Consider the following 18,702-nt stretch of genomic DNA (forward strand, 5'->3'; position numbering starts at 1 on the left):
CTAGGGGTCTAATCAGAGCTGTAGCTGCTGGCCTACACCACAGCCACAGCAGCACCAGATCGGAGCTGTGTCTGCAACCTACACCATAGGTCACGGCAACGCCGGATTGTTAACCCACTGAGCAAGGGCAAGGATCGAACCCGCCACCTCATGGTTCCTAGTCGGATTCGTTAACCACTGCTCCACGACGGGAACTCTTATTTTTCTCTTAATAGTCCAAGTTCAATACCTAAACCAGGAACTGTCTCTGGGTCAATTGTCTTGTGTCAATTTTTTGTGGAACGTGGCATGCTCTTTTGTTGTGTAAATTCCATTCTTTATTCATTTCAGGGGCTTAAAATAAAAAGATAAATACCTTTTTGAGTGTTCCCCTTGTGTCTTGGCTTCAGGTTCACCGGTTTTCTGATGCTGGGTCACCTTTGCTTTTCTGCATGGTTTTTCTCTCCTCTAGTTGCTTCAATAACTTGAGCAGTTCTCCTCTGCCATCACAGGGACTTGTCTGAAGACCCACTGCTAGTGGGTGGCAGACGGGGATGGGACCCGTTAGTTGGTGTCAGAAATTAGGTTTTCTGCTGTGTCTTTGCTTCTTGGAATTTCTGCATTTCTCTGTTGGTTCTTCAAAAGCATTTAGTAGTTCTTGATTTTATAATCCTTCATTTCATTTCTTTGTTTTATCATCTAATCTTTAGTTCTTGTTTTACTTAATTCGTGTTTTTAAGTTATAACATGAAGCATGTTTGTATAATTTCTTTCTGTTCCTTAGCTTACGTTTTCTTTCAGACTGGAGATTTTGGTTTCTGTGTGTGCACAGTGGGGTTTTTAATTTTTTCTTCATACCATGCTCAATTTCTTTGTTTTTGCTCCCCTCCCAGTGACATGTGCATCATTGCCCTGTGGTATGTTTTCAATTTCCTATTTGCTACTGACTCTGATTCACCTCTTGACCCCTTTCTCAGCATGTTTGAGCCTTTTCATTTTCTCCATCAAATGTAGTTTGAGGGCTGGGGGCTCTGTGTTCTGTTCACTTTTCTGCAGCCTGGGAGCCTTGGCCAGGGCGAGGGTGGGGAGGGAGAGCTGGTCTGAGGCTGCGAATGGCCTTTGTCAGGACACCCAGCCTCTCCCACATGCAGGGAGTCAGAGAGAAAACTCTTGTTCCTGCGTCTAAGGCATATGCAGTTTGGGAGAAGACCCAATAACAGGTGATTATAATAAGTGCCATGACGTAAGAGAAGGGGACAGCTTCAGATCGCAGGGACCAGATTTTCCCAACTTTCTTTCAGTGCTGTTGGTGGCAGTTTAGTGTGAGGCTACCTGTTGCAGGGACCGAGATCGAGCCACGTGAGGCCTGATGTCCAGCAAAGGACTCACAGGCCATGGGAAGGAACTCAGCCTTTATTGTTGATAGGATCCAAATGTATTTTAGACAAGTCACTCCAGCAACAGTGCGAAAATTAAATACAGATCTAAAGACTTACATCCTCAGAACATATCTATTAGTCAGCTCGGCTAAGAGGCCAAGGAAATATCTTTTGTACTCAGAGCTGGGGTACCAGGGAGTAGAGAGATTCCTGAAACAGGCTGACACCCCCACCCTTCTTTGTCCCTGCCCCGTTTTCAGACACCCTCAGCTTCTGGGCAGCACCGAAGGACACCTAGCTTTTCCTCCCAGTGCTATTCCCTTGTGGACCTCTAGAGATGTTTTCTAGAACCATCCAGATGGCAGGGGCTACACATCTGGCTAATATATCTCAAGGTTGTTATCTTTTCCCAGCATGGCACAGAGCAGGGACCAATTATGGGGTCCCTCTGCACAGCATGTCTCATTACTGTGCTCAGCACGGGATGGGCGGAGGCTGGCAGAGCTGGGGAACCGGCTTCCCCACCACAGGCTACCTTAGGAGGGGAAGGAGCACATCATCCATCTCTTCCCTGACAGGCAGGTGTGCCCACGTGAGCTCATCTTTTTAGGGAGGCACCCACCCTTCTATACCGGACTTGAAAGCCAGGTGCCTTCTGGAGCTCCGGGATGCCACTGGGTCCTTGATACTGTAAGCAGAAATTCACATCTGTGTCTGCAAAGATATTCCTCTGGGGAGAAGAACTTCCATCCCATTGAAAAGGGAGCCATCTGTCCTCACAAGAGTTAAGAATGCCTTCTCTCTCTAATGCCTACATTTGGCAGGTGGGGAAAGTAGCCAGTGAGTAGAAGTGATTGACCCAAGGATACAAGGTGGCAGGATCTAAAAGCCTGATCTCCTGGATCATTCTGAGAATCCTCTTTGCCTCCCTGGCGAGGTCACTTCCTGCCCATGGACACAGCATGCTGTCTTCCCTTTACTAATGAATGAAGCTGCAGCCACCATTCACTGAGCTTGTGTGTGCACAGCACAGAAGAGCTCAGTGCTTTACTTGGTCTGTTTGTTTACACAACAGCATCATGGTTTTACAGAATAGGTGGCTGAGGCCCACTCAGTAGAGGAGGAGGAGTGAATCGCTCTCCCAAGGTCACAGGGACAGTAACTGGGGGAGGGGGAAGGCGCACTCAGTCCTGGGGGCCTCCACTCCATCCCTCCCTCATGTCTCAGTCCCATCCATACCTCCAGGCCTAAGCCAGGACTTGCCCCCTCCCTGGCTGGTGATCCCTTCCCAGGATAGGCAGGACCGCTGTGAGGTTTTTTTTTTACAGGCATATGGTTCTGCTCAGCTTCCCGTCCTGCTGCTTCCCTGATGGCTGCCCTTGGGCATGTGTACCTCTCTGCTCCCAGCTCTGCTTGTATATGACATGGGAATAATAATAGCGAAATCTTGGGGATTTTAAGAGGATTAAATGAGATAATTAACATCCACTGAGTCATGTATTCAACAAATGTTGCAGAATGTATAGCAGGTGCTGTGCAATAACGCCAACTGTGGTGAGCAAAACAAATGCGGTCCCTGCTCTCGAAGAGGGATGTGGCCGGGCTGGAGAGGCAGGCCTGAAATGTATATAATTAGATAATGTAGCTCTGTACAGACTGGGACTCCCAGGTCCTATCAAAGGGATGTTTGAGGTTCTAGGAGAGTATAGGAGGGAATTTTTTCAGCCTCTAGTTTCTTGGAAGCCCCCTTTAACGATATAACACTTAATCTTCGAGTCTGTTTCTGTTTTGTGAGTTCTGTTGTATCATTTCTATTAGATTCCACATATTAGTGATCTCGGATGATATTTGTCTTTCTCTGTCTGATTTACTTCACTTAGTATAATGATTTCTAGGAACTAAACTTATGTTTACCAAAGTGGGGGATTAAATTAGGGGGTTGGGATTGATATATACACACTACTATATAGATAGAATAGACAGGAAACAGGGGCCTACTGAACAGCATGGGGAATTTTTTTTTTTTCTCTTTTTAGGGCTGGACCTGTGGCATAGGGAAGTTCCCAGTCTAGGGGTCGAACGGGAGCTACAGCTGCCAGCGTACACCACAGCCACAGCCATGCCAGATCCGAGCCACATCTGCGGCCTACACCACAGCTCACGGCAACTCCAGATGCTTAACCCACTGAGCAAGGCCAGGGATCGAACCCACATCCTCATGGATCCCAGTCTGGTCTGTTAACTGCCGAGCCACAACGGGACCGCCAAAACTTATTTTAAAAATAATAAAAGAATTTTAACAAAAGCATTTTTTTAAGTAATAAAGTAACATTTTTTTAAAATGAAGAATCAAAACAAGAAAAGATACAACACTTAGTTGAGAGCTGACGGGTGAATAGGAGTTGCTGGGATAAAGAATATTCAGGGCAGAGTGTACAGCAAGCATGGAGGCCTGAGCTGGTGGATTAGTTAGCAGAACAGCCATCGCAAGATACTGCAGACTGGGTATTCTGGCTTAAGCTACAGACGTTTATTTTCTCAACGTTCTGGAGGCCTGCCATCTAAGATCAAGGCGTCGACAGTGCTAGTTTCTTCTGAGGTCTCTCTCCTTGGCTTGCAGATGGTCACCTTCTCATTATAGTCTTTTCTCTGTAGGAGGGCACCCCTGGTGTCCCTACCTCTTTTTAAAAGGACACCAGTCCTAGGGGATTAGGGCTCCACTCTGATGGCCTCATTTGAACTTTATCACCTCTTTGAAGGCCCTGTCTCCAAATGCAGTCATGTGGATTAGGGCCCATCCGTGTAACCTCATTTAACCTTAATTCCCCTCCAAAGGCCCTATCTCCAAACACGGTTACACTCTGAGAGACTGGAGATTTCAGCAGATGAATTCTGGGGAGCCAATATTCAGGTGGGAAAGATCTCGACTTGTTTCGCCAGCTGCAGACAGGCCAGTATGACTGGAGCAGAATAAACAGAGAGGGGAACAGAGAATGGGATGAGGCTAGGGAATTTGAGGGGCCAGATCAGGCAGGGCCTGGACAGACTGTGGATGGTGTTCTGAGTGCAGTGGGGAACCACTGGAGAGGTTCTGAGCCAGGATGGAAGACAGAGGATCAGTCATATTAAGAAGATTGTTGGGGCCAAAATTAGAAATATGGAGTAGGAGTTCCTGTCATGGTGCAGCGGAAAGGAATCTAACTAGGAACCGTGAGGTTGCAGGTTCGATCCCTGGCCTCACTCAGTGGGTTAAGGATCTGGTGTTGCTGTGAGCTGTGCCGTAGGTCACAGATGCAGCTCGGATCCCGTGTTGCTGTGCCTGTGGCGTAGGCCAATTGCTGTCGCTCCAATTAGACCCCTGGCCTGGGAACCTCCATATGCTACAGGTGTGGCCCTAAAAAGCAACAAAATAATAATATGGAGTTGAGGCCTGTTACAGTCAGTATTCCAGAAAGGAGTCAGTGGTGGTGGTTGTAGAGATGGGGGCGGTCAGGGGATGGATAGAGATTTGCTTTGGAGGTAGAATCAGGAGGCCGTGGTGATGGGTTAGCTGTGTGTGTGTTGGGGGGGGGTGGAGGGGTCCAGGTGGTCGGGGGAAGATGAGGGCCAAAGAAGGGCGTGTGGAGGATGACTCGGATTCCTGGTTGAGCAGCTGCGTGGATGATGGCGAGGTTCCCTCACGTGCAACAGACTGGACGAGGCGCTGGTTGTGACGGGAAGGTCGGGAGCCGCATTTGGGACCTACTCAGGGAGACATGTGTATGAGACACCCAACTGGTCATGGGTGGTGGGCATCTGTTTAACCCAGACGTGAGCTCAGAAAAGAGATCCAGGTTGGAAAGACAGATTGGGAATCACCCACCTATAAAAGGCTTTGAAGTCACAGAAACAGAAAAAGTCACCTGTGCTGAGCATAAAGAAAGGTGGTGGGGTGGGAGTGGGGAGTGGACCAGGCTTAAATCCACAGGCAATTCCAACATTTAGAAGCCAGGGAGGAGGAGAAGGCAGCAAAGGAGATGGGGAAGAGGCTAGAGGATGAGGAGAAACCCAAGGGAGAGGGTTTCTGGAAGCCTAAGGGCAAGAGCCCCGGAAGAGGGCTTCCCCAGTCTGGTGGAGGTGGCTGAGGGAACGAGAGAGAGGAATGTGCCAGATCCTGGCTCAGTGCCGGGCACCCAGTGGCACCTGGTCAACGTGGGATCCTTGGCCTTGCCGCTCCCTCCTTCTTAATTTGTTTCCATTGTTCTGAACATCTGTCACCTTTTCCTTTAGATTGCAATAGAGCCCAAGAAATAAGGAATAAACAAATGAAGCGAATGCCAAGGGCAGCCGTGATGGGTGGTCCCCTCATCTCCCTCCTGCTGCCCCGGGCACTGCTTTCATCCAAGGCCTAGGCTGGGTGCACGTTTCCTGGAAACAGATGGCTCCTGTTTCAAACAGGGCCCTCTGGGGAGCCACTTCTCACGCTCATCAGGCATCCTGGCCTGAGCAGGACTGAGCCCATCCCTGTGGCTGCTGGTACAGGGAGCCGCCTCCCCCAGCAGGTCGCCGGAGTCCCCGTCGCCTCTCCTCCCAGAGCAGTGTCGACAGCACTGTAATCACACAATTATGATGCCATTAAAATGTCACATTTGGAGAAATCCATATAAACAAAGCATTAACAACTGCTCGAAAATTGTAGTCTTTGCCACTAATGACCTACTTTCTCCACACACCCCGCCCTCCTGCCGCCCCCACTCGGCTGCTGCTTTCCCAGCCCGGCTTTCAGAGGCAGACCAGAAGGTACGGTCCTCTCTGCTGCCTGGAAAGTCTTAATGTTTAATATGCTGGGAGAGGCTCTTTCATGAGGCCGAAGACGGTCAAGCCAGGGGGCGCCTGGCACTGAGCCACCTAGGGAAGGAGGCAAGAGGATGCCACCTCTGCAGATTGAAGATCCTGAGGCTGGAAGAGCCCACAGAGAGAATCCTTGGGAAACTGAAGAAAGAGGATGGTGTTGAAACATGTCAGGGTTGGAGTCATGCCATTGGCATTGACTCCCTTCTTTTGGGAAGAAACTGAACCCGAGACTTAACGTAAGGCATTGCAGGAGGAAAGAGGGCGGGTCAGCGGGCTGGGATCCCTGCTTCTGCAAGTCCAAGCTGAGAACGTTGGTGGATGGAGAGGCTCTGGGCAACGGGGCTTTGATGGTTTCTCCCTCCTTCCCAGAATAGTGCTCAGCAAAAGTTGAGATGCTGAATTTTCTCGGTCACCAACCGGAGTCTAATTTTAATGCGCTAAGGAAATGGATTACTTCAAGGGATCTTGGAGTGAGTGTTCTTATGAAATAAAATGTAAACCAAAACAGCTCTAGCCAAGTGATTAATCTCTTCCTGAGGTATCAGAATTGTAAATCTGGATTCCCACAGAGTCCCATGTGTGGTTAAAGGGAGAGTACGTCTTACTCTGAAGAAGGCTTTGAAAGAGAAAATCACTGGGGGTTAAAAGAGGTTGAATTAAAGTGCGAGAGATGCTGGCACTTTAAATCCCTCTCGCGGTTTGGGATTAACCTGCAGAAGGGATCAGGCCATGGGTGGAATGGACAAGACTGGCGGGTGAGGAGCATGGCATTTGGGGAGCCCTTATTAATGCTTCCTGAGAGGAATGGCCCTGTGTGTATTGTTTACATAAGCAAGTGCTTTAGAAATCCCTTCTTCATAGTTCGTGCCACGGGCGAGATTCCTGCTGGGCTGTAGAGATGGTCAGTATTTAGGACAGCCTCCTAAGGGTTTCTCTCACTTTTTTCCACTCACTGGCCTTAGCACTTGCTGTGTCACCTGCAGTGCTAATTTTGCCCTTGGTGGAGGCAGGCATCCCTCCCCTCCCCAGGTTCAGCAGCCCTAATGCCCAGTCTCTGGGTCTGCTTTTGACATAAAAGGGCCCCTTGCACTGAAAGCCAGCCAGCGGCCCCCATGGCATCCTGGGAGATAAAGTCCCTTCAAAGTTCTCCATGCCAACCCTGCACCTACATATTCAGTAGCTGACCCAGATTTGAGGGAGCTGGAGGGTATCTGGATGTCACCTTATTTGCAGAGCATATAGAAAATGTGCTAAGCCCTGGGCCCTCATGCACACGAGGGGGAGATCTAGCCCACACCTCGGAGGAGCCGTAGAAGACAGAGGAAAAGTTCTTCTCAGCCAAGAGCTCCAAGCGTCTTGCTAATGTCACCTTTGGGGAAATGAATGACAGGGCTTAGGGGCACGACTCTGAAACTCTCTTTTCAGCCAGAAGGTCTAGTTTAACTCCTTTGGACCTGCGGATGAGGGTAGGTGTTTCCAGGATAGCCTTGGAGGAAAGCATATGGTGGGGCTTCTGGCGGGAGCCTCCTCCCCGTCCCTCCCTCTTCTTAGCAGGGGCTGGCTTTGGAAACCTCCCTCCGTGAACAGCCCTCTGACACTGCAGGTCCTGGTCAGGACGTGACGGAGCCCACCTGCCTGGGCTTAATCCCAGCACCTCTAGTTGTATGACCTTGGCTGAGTCCCTTGAGCTTCCCACATCTCCGTTTCGCCTTCAATAAAATAGGGTTCATTATAGCACCTGCTTCAGGTTTGTTCTGGGGATGCAAGGAATGATGTCTTTAGGACAGAGCCTAGCACACAGTAAATGCCACAAAACGCTTAGTTGTGGTTGCTGTTCTGAGTGACTAGGTCCAGTGAGCGAGATAATCGCCAATCTCCGTTTCAAGTGGGTCCCTTGCCTCGGCTTCCCGCAACCATCTCCATCCTGACTTCTCCAAGGTCCCCTTTGCCTGAGAAGAATGTCGAGGGTGATTTGGTGAAGCTGCCAATCTTGCTGAACACGTTCCTCCAGAAGGGCTGGCCCTTCTAGCCAAGTCCCAGGGGGCCTGGAGAAGACCCTTTGGGGCCAATGCATCCAGAGCAGGAGGGGGACCAGCGGTCAAGCAGGGAGCCCTGATGTCCAGGGCTCCTTGGCCTCATGGGAGCCTTGGGGTCTCAAGCAGGTTCAGGTTTCTGACCTCACCCCTGAGATCCCCAAGTCTCCCCATCCAGAATCACCCAGCACAGCTTCCGTACCTGCCCCAGGCCCCACCTCCACACACGTAAAAAAGTCAATTAGCACAGGGGCCACGAAGAGCTCAATTTCTAGCCTTCCCAGCTAGAAATTACGTGTTTTAAAAGCAGTTTTCTGGTAGTGTCGTTTTCATGGCACACATATGCTCAAACCCATATCTGAGTTGGGGCTTTTGGATGAATGAGCCCACCTGAGCCCCAGGAAACTTCGGCATTGACAATGACCTTTGGCTTCCATCCCAGCCAGACAGTAAGGGGGTGCATCCAGTCACCTGAGGATGTAGCCAGAGACCCCATTTCTGCCACAGGGAAGGAAGAAGCTAAGGGCAGAATTAGCTGACTGGCTTGTAAAATTGTAAATTTCTCTCTGTTAGCATTCAGTCCCCCAAAGAAATAATAGTAACCACAGCAGCGTTGACAGTAATAATATGTTACATTTGCATTTTGTTTTGCCATGCAGTTTCTCCTGTCTTATCTCATTTTTGAGACCTAATCCAGGCCTGTAAAATTATGTAGGGTAGAGGTTAGTATTGCCCTTGGGATGGAGGAAGAAGCCAACCGCAGGCACAGAGCGGAGCCAGGTTGGGACCGGCTTTCCCGATTCCTGTCCTCTTGTGGCATCGACAGGACCATGGAAAGGAATTATAGGATCATCTCTGGGGCTGTGCCTCCCCTTCTCTGCCATCTCCACCTTCCCACACACCAGCTCTCTTGTCGCCGCTGCGTTTCTGCCCAGATGAAGGGCCCTTGAAGAAGTCACAAAAGCCTAACATTTACAATGAGCACTTGTCCCCTTCATTTCATCCTTTCCTCCTTTATCTTTCTTTACCCTCCTCCAGGACCCACCCTGGGTCATGTCACGAATGTGATGTCGTGAACATGACATGTCATGAACATATTCTGTGACTGACCCTGGGTCACGGTTATGTAGCCTGTAGGCCAGACTTACCCCATGGGCATATTTCGTTTCACCTTAAGGGGAAGTTTAAGGCAGTGTCACTAGGCAGGTATTATGTGGCACCTGCAAGGTCTTCGCTCACATTTGTGTTCCCAGTGACCCTGAAGGCAGGTTCATTTGTGACCCTTGCTGCACACCGTGGTCCAGTTAGGCCCCTGAATATTGCTTGCCTGCCCAGCTATTCCTTGAGGCCAGTGAGGTTTCTGATAATGCCTTAGGATATTTCCTGGCCCTGTGCAGGTGAAGAGGGATTTCTTCTGTCACTGGGAAATCCAGATCTTGTTTTTAGTGTTTTGTTTTTGTCCTGCTCCTTGTGAGTGAGCCTCTGACCATGGTGCCCATCTCTGTCGTGCTGGAGGCCACTCTGGCCATGCTACTGGACCACCTAGGAGGAGCTGGCCTCTTCTTTTGCACCCCTGCCCTGGGAGATGGCTGCCGCGTCACCCTAGCAGACCTGCCCTCAGCCCAATGGGTGTCCCTGTGCCCAAGATGACTCAGCTGTCCACACCAGAGACAATGCATTTCAGTGTCCAGTTCTCTTTAGCTGGAGGCCTCCCTTCCTGCACCCACTTCCAGCTTCCTCTCCCTCAGCCCAGGGCTTCTCCTTGGTCTCCCCTGAGCACTGCTTCTGTCTCTTCAGGCCTGTGTCCTCCAGCATCAGCCTCTGTTACTTACAGGCAAAAGCACCCTCCCTGCACCACGATGCAGTTCACCAAATCCTCTTCCTCCTGAGCCACGTGTGGTTACTGGGCTCCCTCCCCACTTGAGCTCTTGCTTCCTGGATTTCAGAGCTGGAAGGGACAGAGGCTTCCTTTGTTCCCATGCTCTGTTTACTGCTCCCGTCTTAGAACACAACAAGGATGCAGAAATCAGTGATGGGAATGGGATGACTCTCCCTCCATCTTCATACCCACCAACAGCTGGGAGGTGTTCTGCCAGCAAACAACAGATCATATCAGGAGTCCATCTCCATAAAGGAGCTCTGGGTTTGGTCTTTGGTGGTAGAATGTATAGGACGTTGGGGAGGCAGGGAGTTGACATGGAACATTAGAGCTCTGGCACGTGCAGGAGGACCAGACCTTCCTGCCCAGTCACGCGCATTTATACTTTCCATGGCACCTCCCCTTTATGCTAATTAGCAAGCAAATTCAGCTCCATATAAGGCCCAAATTGCATGAGATTCTTTTTTTTTTTTCCCATTCCAGAAACAAAAGCTGGGCTTCTGTCCATTCTGTTAATCACATTATATTTCACAGTTGGAGTTTTCAGGCAATTAGAATAATTCTCAGAACTTTTCTTCTTCCAGAAAGCTCAAAGCATCCCCCAAAGCTGTATTTGCCTCTGATGCACAATTGGAAAAGAGGTGATGAGTGTGTACATGGGGGTGGTTGCAGGAGGAGAGAGCTCGGTGGTGGCTCTTGTCAGAAACTGAATGAGATTAAAAGCAGCAATGCAGAGAGGTCCAGCTATCAGCCCCCTCTCCCTGCAGCGGCCCTGGAAAGCCACAGCAGACCCAGTTTCTCAGCACCTGGCTCTTGAAGGAGCAGAGGTGAGAAAGAAAATGGGGAAAAGAGCCAGAAAGAGGTAGAAGAGAAAAGTAAACTCATCCCTGCTGAATTATCTGCTACCTCATTTGGTCTGAGAAATAGCCCTTTCCTCCTCTATTATATGTCCATTCCATCTATCAAATTCTTTAAAGAGTGACTTTCATATAATTAATACTAACCATTAAACTACAACATTGAAGGAGCAATTGCCTAATTCTGAGGAAAATTTAAATTTATCACCAGCACCCGAGATAAAATGAATACTAAAGAGAAGGAGAGAAAATCGTGCAGAAGATAAATAGAAAGCCAAGTGGGATATTGACTTGATCCTTCTCCAGTGCAGGGTAATTTGGCTTCTAAAGTGAGTTAGATCATAATAAATTAAATTTAGATTTCTGCACATCAGTTAAATAACTCCCAAGACAGAATTCCAGTGAGAGGAAGGGGTGATAATACATGGTGGAAATATTAAAATGGAGATCTTATCTAATAATCCATAATTGATGTGCTGTCCCTGGATGAAGGAAGATTTCACAGCTCTTTCCTTTGTCATGAGCCCAGGTGGGTGAGCAAAGGGCTGGCTCACCCCTCCTTTGTTTGAGTGGTTCCTGTACATGGTGGGGAGTCTCTTAGCTGCAGCCACTCCTCTCCCAAACCGTTCACACTAGGTGGGACTTCTAGAGCAGTGCTAGCATAATGAGAGATTATGCTGTCCTCTCCCCTGCCTTGACTGGCCGTGGGAGACATAACATCACTCCCCAGCTGGGTGGATGGCAGAGCAGTGGAGAGGCCAGCAGATCCTTCTCATCTTGTGACTTCCCAGCAGGGGGAGCAAGGGAGCCCTGGGGATGCGTGAAATATCCGGTGATGGGGAAAGAACACAAGCTTCGAGGTCAGAAGGCCTGAGTTAGGATCTGAGAAGTGAACTCACTATCTAAATGGTCTTGAGCCAGCTCTTTTGCTTTCCTGAGCCTCAATTTTCCATTCTGCAAAATGGGAGCAACCTGACTGGCCTGCTGACTGCATAGGGGTAATACAAATGATTCGTTCCAGTGAAAATGCTTTGAAGATTGTAAACATTTCTCTTTGGCTCTCAATCATTATTATATATATATATATATATATATATATATATTTTTGCCTCTAAAAATTCTGCTTGGTTCTTTTTCAAAGAACTTTTGTTCTTAAGTTTTTAACTCCACATTACAACCTATATATAATTTATTTTTTACCTGTAATTGCTGTGTCCGATTTTCACGGAGGATCAGTGTAGGTTGTTTAGCCTTTCTACTGACTCTCCCTTATAGTGACTTGTTTCCTTGTGGGTCTGATCATTTTTTCTTGTGATTTCATCTTTTGTTGAGCTCTGCGGGAATTCTGGGGGTTCTACCTTGGAGATGTTCTCCTCCAGTTAGGATGTATATTTGCTTCTGCTGGGAGGCAGGTTACAACTGACCTGGGACCATTAAGTCCACCTTCTTAGCCTTAACTATGGGAGACTCGGTTTCAGCTTATCTACCTTTTAGGACCAGGCTTTACTTTCTTCATGACCTTTGCCCTCAGGGCAGCCTCACTTGTCATCACTTACCGTTCCACTATCCCCACTCTGACTTCAGCATCAGTGGCTTTCCCCTGGCTTTGCCCCTCCTCTCGTATTGAAGATTCTCCTTCTAGGAGTTCCCGTCCTAGCATAGCGGAAACGAATCCGACTAGGAACCATGAGGTTGCAGGTTCGATCCCTGGCCTTGCTCAGTGGGTTAAGGATCCGGCATTGCTGTAAGCTGTGGGTCGCAGATGCGGCTCGGCTCTGATGTTGCTGTGGCTATGGTGTAGGCCGTCAACTACAGATCAAATTCGACCCATAGCCTGGGAACCTCCATATGCCGCAGGTATAGCCCTAAAAAAAAAAAAAAAAAAAAAAAAAAAAAAAAAAAAAAAAAGAGAGAGAGATTTTCCTTCTAGAAAACCCAGCAATGTAGCAAAAACCACATTTGTTGTTATTTATGTAGGATCTATCTGTAATTTAGCATGAAGGTCCTCGCAAGTATCTGGTCTGATATGGGGCTAAGAGCAGAGGCCTCCAGCAGGTAGGAGGCAGAGGCGGTGCTGGGAAGCCAGAGGCTGTGGTCCTGAACCAGCCTGGACCCATGGAGATGAGATGTTCAGGCCACACAGCTGGCATAAGAACTGGGTCTGCGGGCTTTGAGACACACTTCTCAGTGGTGTGAACTTGAGCAAAGTATTTATCCACCCTGTGCCTCTGTTTCCTCATTTTGAGATTTGAGGATGCAATTTTCGGTTGTATATTAACTTTGTAAGACATCATTTGGGGGACCTCCTCCCTCGCTACTTCCCTCTGAGGTTCTGACAGGGAGCTATAATGGGTGATTTTGTGTGCCCACGAAGTATCAGGCATTATCTGGGCACAACAATTCCGCCGAGCAGCTTCTGTCTTGGAAACCTGGGTATAAATGTCAGACTTATCGTGGGCAGTGTCGCTTCTGTTCCATGCCTACAGAAGTGTTTCAAGGCTGTCTGAATTCCTTGATGTAACCCACCTGACTTCACTTAATCTTGTTCATCCTTGATCGTTGGGTAGAGGTTTTGTACTCCTCTGTGTCGTTTTTTCCGGGTTGCAGGTTTGATGGGATGGAACCGAAGGGTGGGAGCTGGATGACCCTGGGGGACTCAATAGTTGCCACTAAATATCTGAAGGGTATGAAAAAAGTCAGATATCCCCAGGGGTAAAACCAGGCCCCAAAGGGAGATAGTACCAGGAGACAGATTCCGGTTCAATATTAGAAGAAAACATCTAGAAATTACAGTCCCTTGAGGCTTGGGGTGAGCTACTTGGGACCTCTGTGTGCCTGACCGAACCCAGGAGGGAAATCCACTGGGCTGTGGAATGTTCCACTGGCGTTTCTAACCTTGGATGGAAAGATAAATTGTAGCATCTTTAATCAGGTATATTATTTGTTTAAATTACTTAATGAATTTTATTATATTTATAGGTGTACAACAATCATCACAAACAAATTTTAAGGCATTTCTACCCCAAACCCTCAGTGCATTCCCCCCACCCCACAACCTGTCTCATTTGGAAACCAAAAGTTTTTCAGTCTGTGAGTCAGTATCTCTTCTGCAAAGAAGTTCAGTCTGTCCTTTTTTTAGATTCCACATGCAAGTGATAGCATTTGATGTTGGTGTCTCATTGTCTGACTGACTTCACTTTGCATGATTTCTAGGTCCATCCATGTTGCTACAATTGCTGGTATTTCTTTCCTTTTAATGGCTGAGTTATATATATATATATATATACCACATCTTCTTGATCCACTCCTCTGTCAATGGACATTTAGGTTGTTTCCATGTCTTGGCTATTGCAAATAGTGCTGCAGTGAACACTGGAGTACATGTGTCTTTGCAAGTCGTGGTTTTCTCTCGGTAGATGCCTAGGAGTGGGATTGCTGGATCAAATGGTAGTTCTATGTTTAGTTTTCTGAGGAATCTCCATACTGCTTTCCACAGTGGTTGCACCAATTTACAATCCCACCAACAGTGTACTAGGGTACCTTTTTCTCCACACCCTTTCCAGCACTTCTTGTTTGGATGACGGCCATTCTGGGTGGTGTAAGGGGTACCTCATAGTGGTTTTGATTTGCACTTCTCTAATAATGAGTGATGCTGAACATCTTTTCATGTGTTTTTTGGCCATCTGTATGTCTTCTTTGGAGAACTGTCTGTTTAGATCTTCTGCCCATTTTTTCATGACCTTTTCTCGTGTTAGTCTGTCACATTCTCTTCTTACTGAAGGTATCTGCCTGCTGAGGGTCCCCCTTTCCTTGCCCTGACTCTCAGGATCCAGCCCACTGCTGGGAGGAGAATGACTGCCCAGAAAGGGGGTGTGAAGAGCAGGGGGGGAGATAGTGAAAAGCGGTACAGACATCCTTACCTGGAGGAACATCTCTAAGCAAAGAAAGAACTGGACTGAGAAAAATGGTGGGAGACATGTAGAGAGCCTGTGAAGAAGACCAGGAAAATGGCAGTGAGGCTGTGATAAGGCAGAGTCACTTAATGGGTGAATGCACGTGAGCCAACCCTAGGCCCCCTGGGCTTAAAGCCTGGCTCTAGGACTTACATCCATGTAACATTGGGCAAGTTCCTCTAGCTTTCTGCCTCGGTTTCCCCTGTTATAATGGGGATGATTGTATTGGTATCAATGATAATTAGGGTTAAATGTAAATACTTATGGGGAGTTCCTGTCATGGCGCCGTGGAAACGAATCCCACTAGGAAACCACAAGATTTCGGGTTTGATCCCTGGCCTCACTCAGTGGGTTAAGGACCTGGCATTGCCAAGAGCTGTGGTGTAGGTTGTAGATGAGGCTCAGATCTGGCATTGCTGGTGGCTCTGGTGTAGGCTGGCGGCTACAGCTCCAATTAGACCCCTAGCCTGGGAACCTCCATGTGCCGCAGGTGCAGCCCTAAAGAGCAAAAATAAAAAATAAAAAATGTAAGTACTTATGGCACATATAGGTGCCCCCCCCCCCCCCGGTGTTAGCTCTTTATTACAGGGTGAGTCTGAGACGTTCTCTTAAGGGTCAGGTGCAGTTCTGAGCAGGATGGAAGCCTTAGCAAGGGCTGGAGATTTTCTCATTTAAATTAGAATGATATCAATAAGAGGGAATTAGTAGTACCAAGCTGGGGGAGAAGGGGAGAGATACAAAAATATTAGTGGGAAATAGAGGCAGCTTCCTAACAGAAGGGCAGGCTACACTCTTGATTCCTGCGCCAAATAATCAGCCTGAAATCAGAGTGAGAGGAAACAGACCAGGGAAGGTGGGAGGAGAGGGGATTCAAGATTCTGTGCTGGGTAGGTGGTGGGAGGAAAGAGATGAAGCAGCTTAACAGATGTGCTTTTGGGCTTTCGCTTTTGGTGCCAAATTGTTTAAGCGCTGGCTTGGCCCTGGGAGGGGCGGGGGTGGCTGATTTCATCAGATATTTTCTATTTAAAAGATTGTTTGTGGTCTTTTGAAACACACCCACTCTTGATTGAATAAATTCCAGTTTGAAAGTCAAGTGGAAGCAGCTGGGAGGGGCCAGGTAGGTGCTGGCCCAGCTCTGGGGAGGGCCCTTATGGGGGTTCCTGGGTGTGTGTTCTTGTTTTGGAAAAGAGTTTCACTTCCTGTGCTGGGAGGTTTGTAAAGGTGAAAATTCCCCTCCAGAAGCTTTCTTGATGTCCACCTGAGCTGGAAGGCGAGGACCCCAAGGCAGTGGCCGGACACGAGGACTTATGAATTGAAGAGCTTGGAAACCAAGTCCAGATTATGACTGGACATATCTGGCCAAGTCAGTGCCCCTTCAGAAATCCCGGGAGGACCAAGTCTGTTCTGGGGCAAGCAGGGCAAGAGGGGCTGGCCCTTCCTGCAGGAGTGGCCCCCACTCCACTCCTCGGGGAGTGGGGGGGTCTTTCTCTGCCCATGCACCCTTAGGAGAGAGGACACTCCTTGTTCTGTGGTCGATAGATCAGACCATGATGCTGGGAGGTTCTGGGGAGAGCCAGCTTGGGGTCGTGTCTACTGGCTGTCCAGCACGGATGAGCCACCTCACCTCTCCGAGCCGACCCCGCCCCGTCCCGGTGGAGGTTGCGTGAGGATTCCGTGGCAGTCCCTGCAAGCTGCTTTGTAAATAGAAACTGCTCTTCCTTTGGTAGGGTTATTTTAAGCACAGCCTCACCATTATTTAGTACATCAGATATCATTCTAGGAACACCAAGCTCCCCAGTATAGGGAGACACCCCTCCCCCCACCATGGATCTAGTGCAGCAAACTGTTCAGTTTCTCTTGCCAGGCTGGCTGCTGCTCTAGCTCTGGGCTTTCTGGAAGCCAGCTGAGTTCTCATGGCACCATGTCCAAGGATGCCAGGGAGGCTTAGCTGCCCTTAGGGTGGTGATTGCCAAGCAGAGGAAACCACCCGGCCTTGTGCCTTCTTGGCCCTGAGCCTGGTCTGGTGTGAAGAGAGAATAGAGGTTGGGAGGCAGCCAAGAGGCTGGTGGAGTGCCCTCTCTCCAGCCCCTATGCCTTCCATGGCACTGGCCCTGCCACCTGCTTCTCCAGCTGATGGATGGAACTGTCTACCTGGGCTCCAGCAAGCTCCCCTGCCCCACCAGCTCAGAGGACTGAGGTCACCTCCTGAGTGGTCTCCCTATGGTGTGCTCCTCCCTCCACCTCATCCTACACATGTGGCCAGAGACACTTTGCCCCCGACTGTTTCATACGAGACCAGCTGTGTTCTAGAATTTTCTTTCACTCCTGATTTCCTTGCAGTCCACACTCTGGCCTCCTTATGCCTGAGGTGGCCATTCCCTGAGCAGATGCTCCTCCTCTGAGCCATCCTGTCTTTTATCTGGATTTTTACTGCACACATAATTCCCTTCTCCATCTCCCCTTAAGCAGAACAACATCCCTGCTCATCCTTCAAGTCCTGACTCATTTGATGCTTCTTCTGGGAAGCTGTTCCCATTTCCCTCCCTGCTCTGTTCTCCGTGTCCTTGTGCAAGTCTCTCTGGGACACCGCAACCCGCTGGATGGCCAGGGCCTTCCATCCCCACATCTCCCCTCCCTGGCACACAGGGGCCTCATAATTTACTTCGAGATTTGCTGTGGACTTAAATCGGTCATAAGACTGTCGGAGCCCCATGGCCCTACCCCGCAAGAATAGGAAGTCAGGGTCGCCCTAAGGTCATGTTCCAAGCACAGGTGACAGCTGTCAGGCTGTGGCATGGCACAGCACAGGCTGGGGGGTTCATACACCCCTGGAATGCCTCCATGTAGTAGCAGTATCACAGGACATTAATAAAATCAATTATTGGATAAAAATCACTGGTTTCCGATGCTTCATTTTGTGCTATTAGCAGGAGAATGCTGTTCCAAAAGGAGATAACAGAGAGAGAGAGAGAGAGAGAGAAAGAGAGAGAGAGAGAGAGAGAGATCAATTACCAGATAAGATGGAGTGGAGCCTGAGATGAAGTGCACGTGGGCCAGCCGCCCCCCCTTACCTGCCAAATGTGGGCTGGGCACCTGCACCGCTGTCTGCGGCGCCTGCCCTGAGCCCACTTGTTATGAGCCCCAAGTGCAAAAGGACATCCTTGTCAATGATGGGATGGGTGGTACCCGGACAGCTTCAGATACTTGCACAGACACAGGGGTCAGTAACCCATGAATGAACATCTCATCCTTGGTGACAAGGCCAGCCCCAGGGCTCCAGCCCTCATGGTCCAGGTCCGAGCCTGGTCAGCAGGTTCTTCCAGATTCAGTATTCTTTGCGCTTTGATAAACCCGAAAGGTCTTTGTTGATCCAGACTGGCTCTCCCCCAGTGGAGGCAGCACTGCCATCCACTGGGCAGTGGCTGTCAAGGGAAGGAGCCAGCTTGCCAAGCCTCTGGAGCCCACAGCTCCTGTGGCCTATGCGGAGTCTCTGTTGGCTGCAGAGCAGTGGAGGAAGCCCGGGCTCTGGGCAGGAGCCGTCCCCTACGTTTGTGAATCCCCTCGTCTCCTCCGAGCTGGAGGGCTCAGGATAGCCGGAGAGAGAACCCTGCTTTGGGCTCTGCCACAGTCCAGCTGGACACCGCCAGACAAGCCAGTTGCCTTTCTGAAACCTGTCTTCCCTACTCTGCAGAGGGTCTTGGGGAAAGTGAAACAAGATTCTGAATGTGGAAACCACCTCCTACTTCCAAAAGTGCCATCTCCTCGTACGGTGAGGGAGAGGACTTGCTC

General features: G+C 49.3%; 1 protein-coding gene across 2 annotated transcripts in view; it reads left to right on the forward strand.

Annotated features, from left to right (window-relative positions):
• The window catches only part of GALNT14 (polypeptide N-acetylgalactosaminyltransferase 14), a 216,288-nt gene that overhangs the window by 115,503 nt on the left and 82,083 nt on the right, over window positions 1–18,702 (forward strand). The gene's annotated exons all lie outside the window — the stretch shown is intronic.

This window comes from Sus scrofa, chromosome 3, assembly GCF_000003025.6.
Source record: "Sus scrofa isolate TJ Tabasco breed Duroc chromosome 3, Sscrofa11.1, whole genome shotgun sequence".
In the NCBI taxonomy this organism is placed as follows: Eukaryota; Metazoa; Chordata; class Mammalia; order Artiodactyla; family Suidae; genus Sus; species Sus scrofa.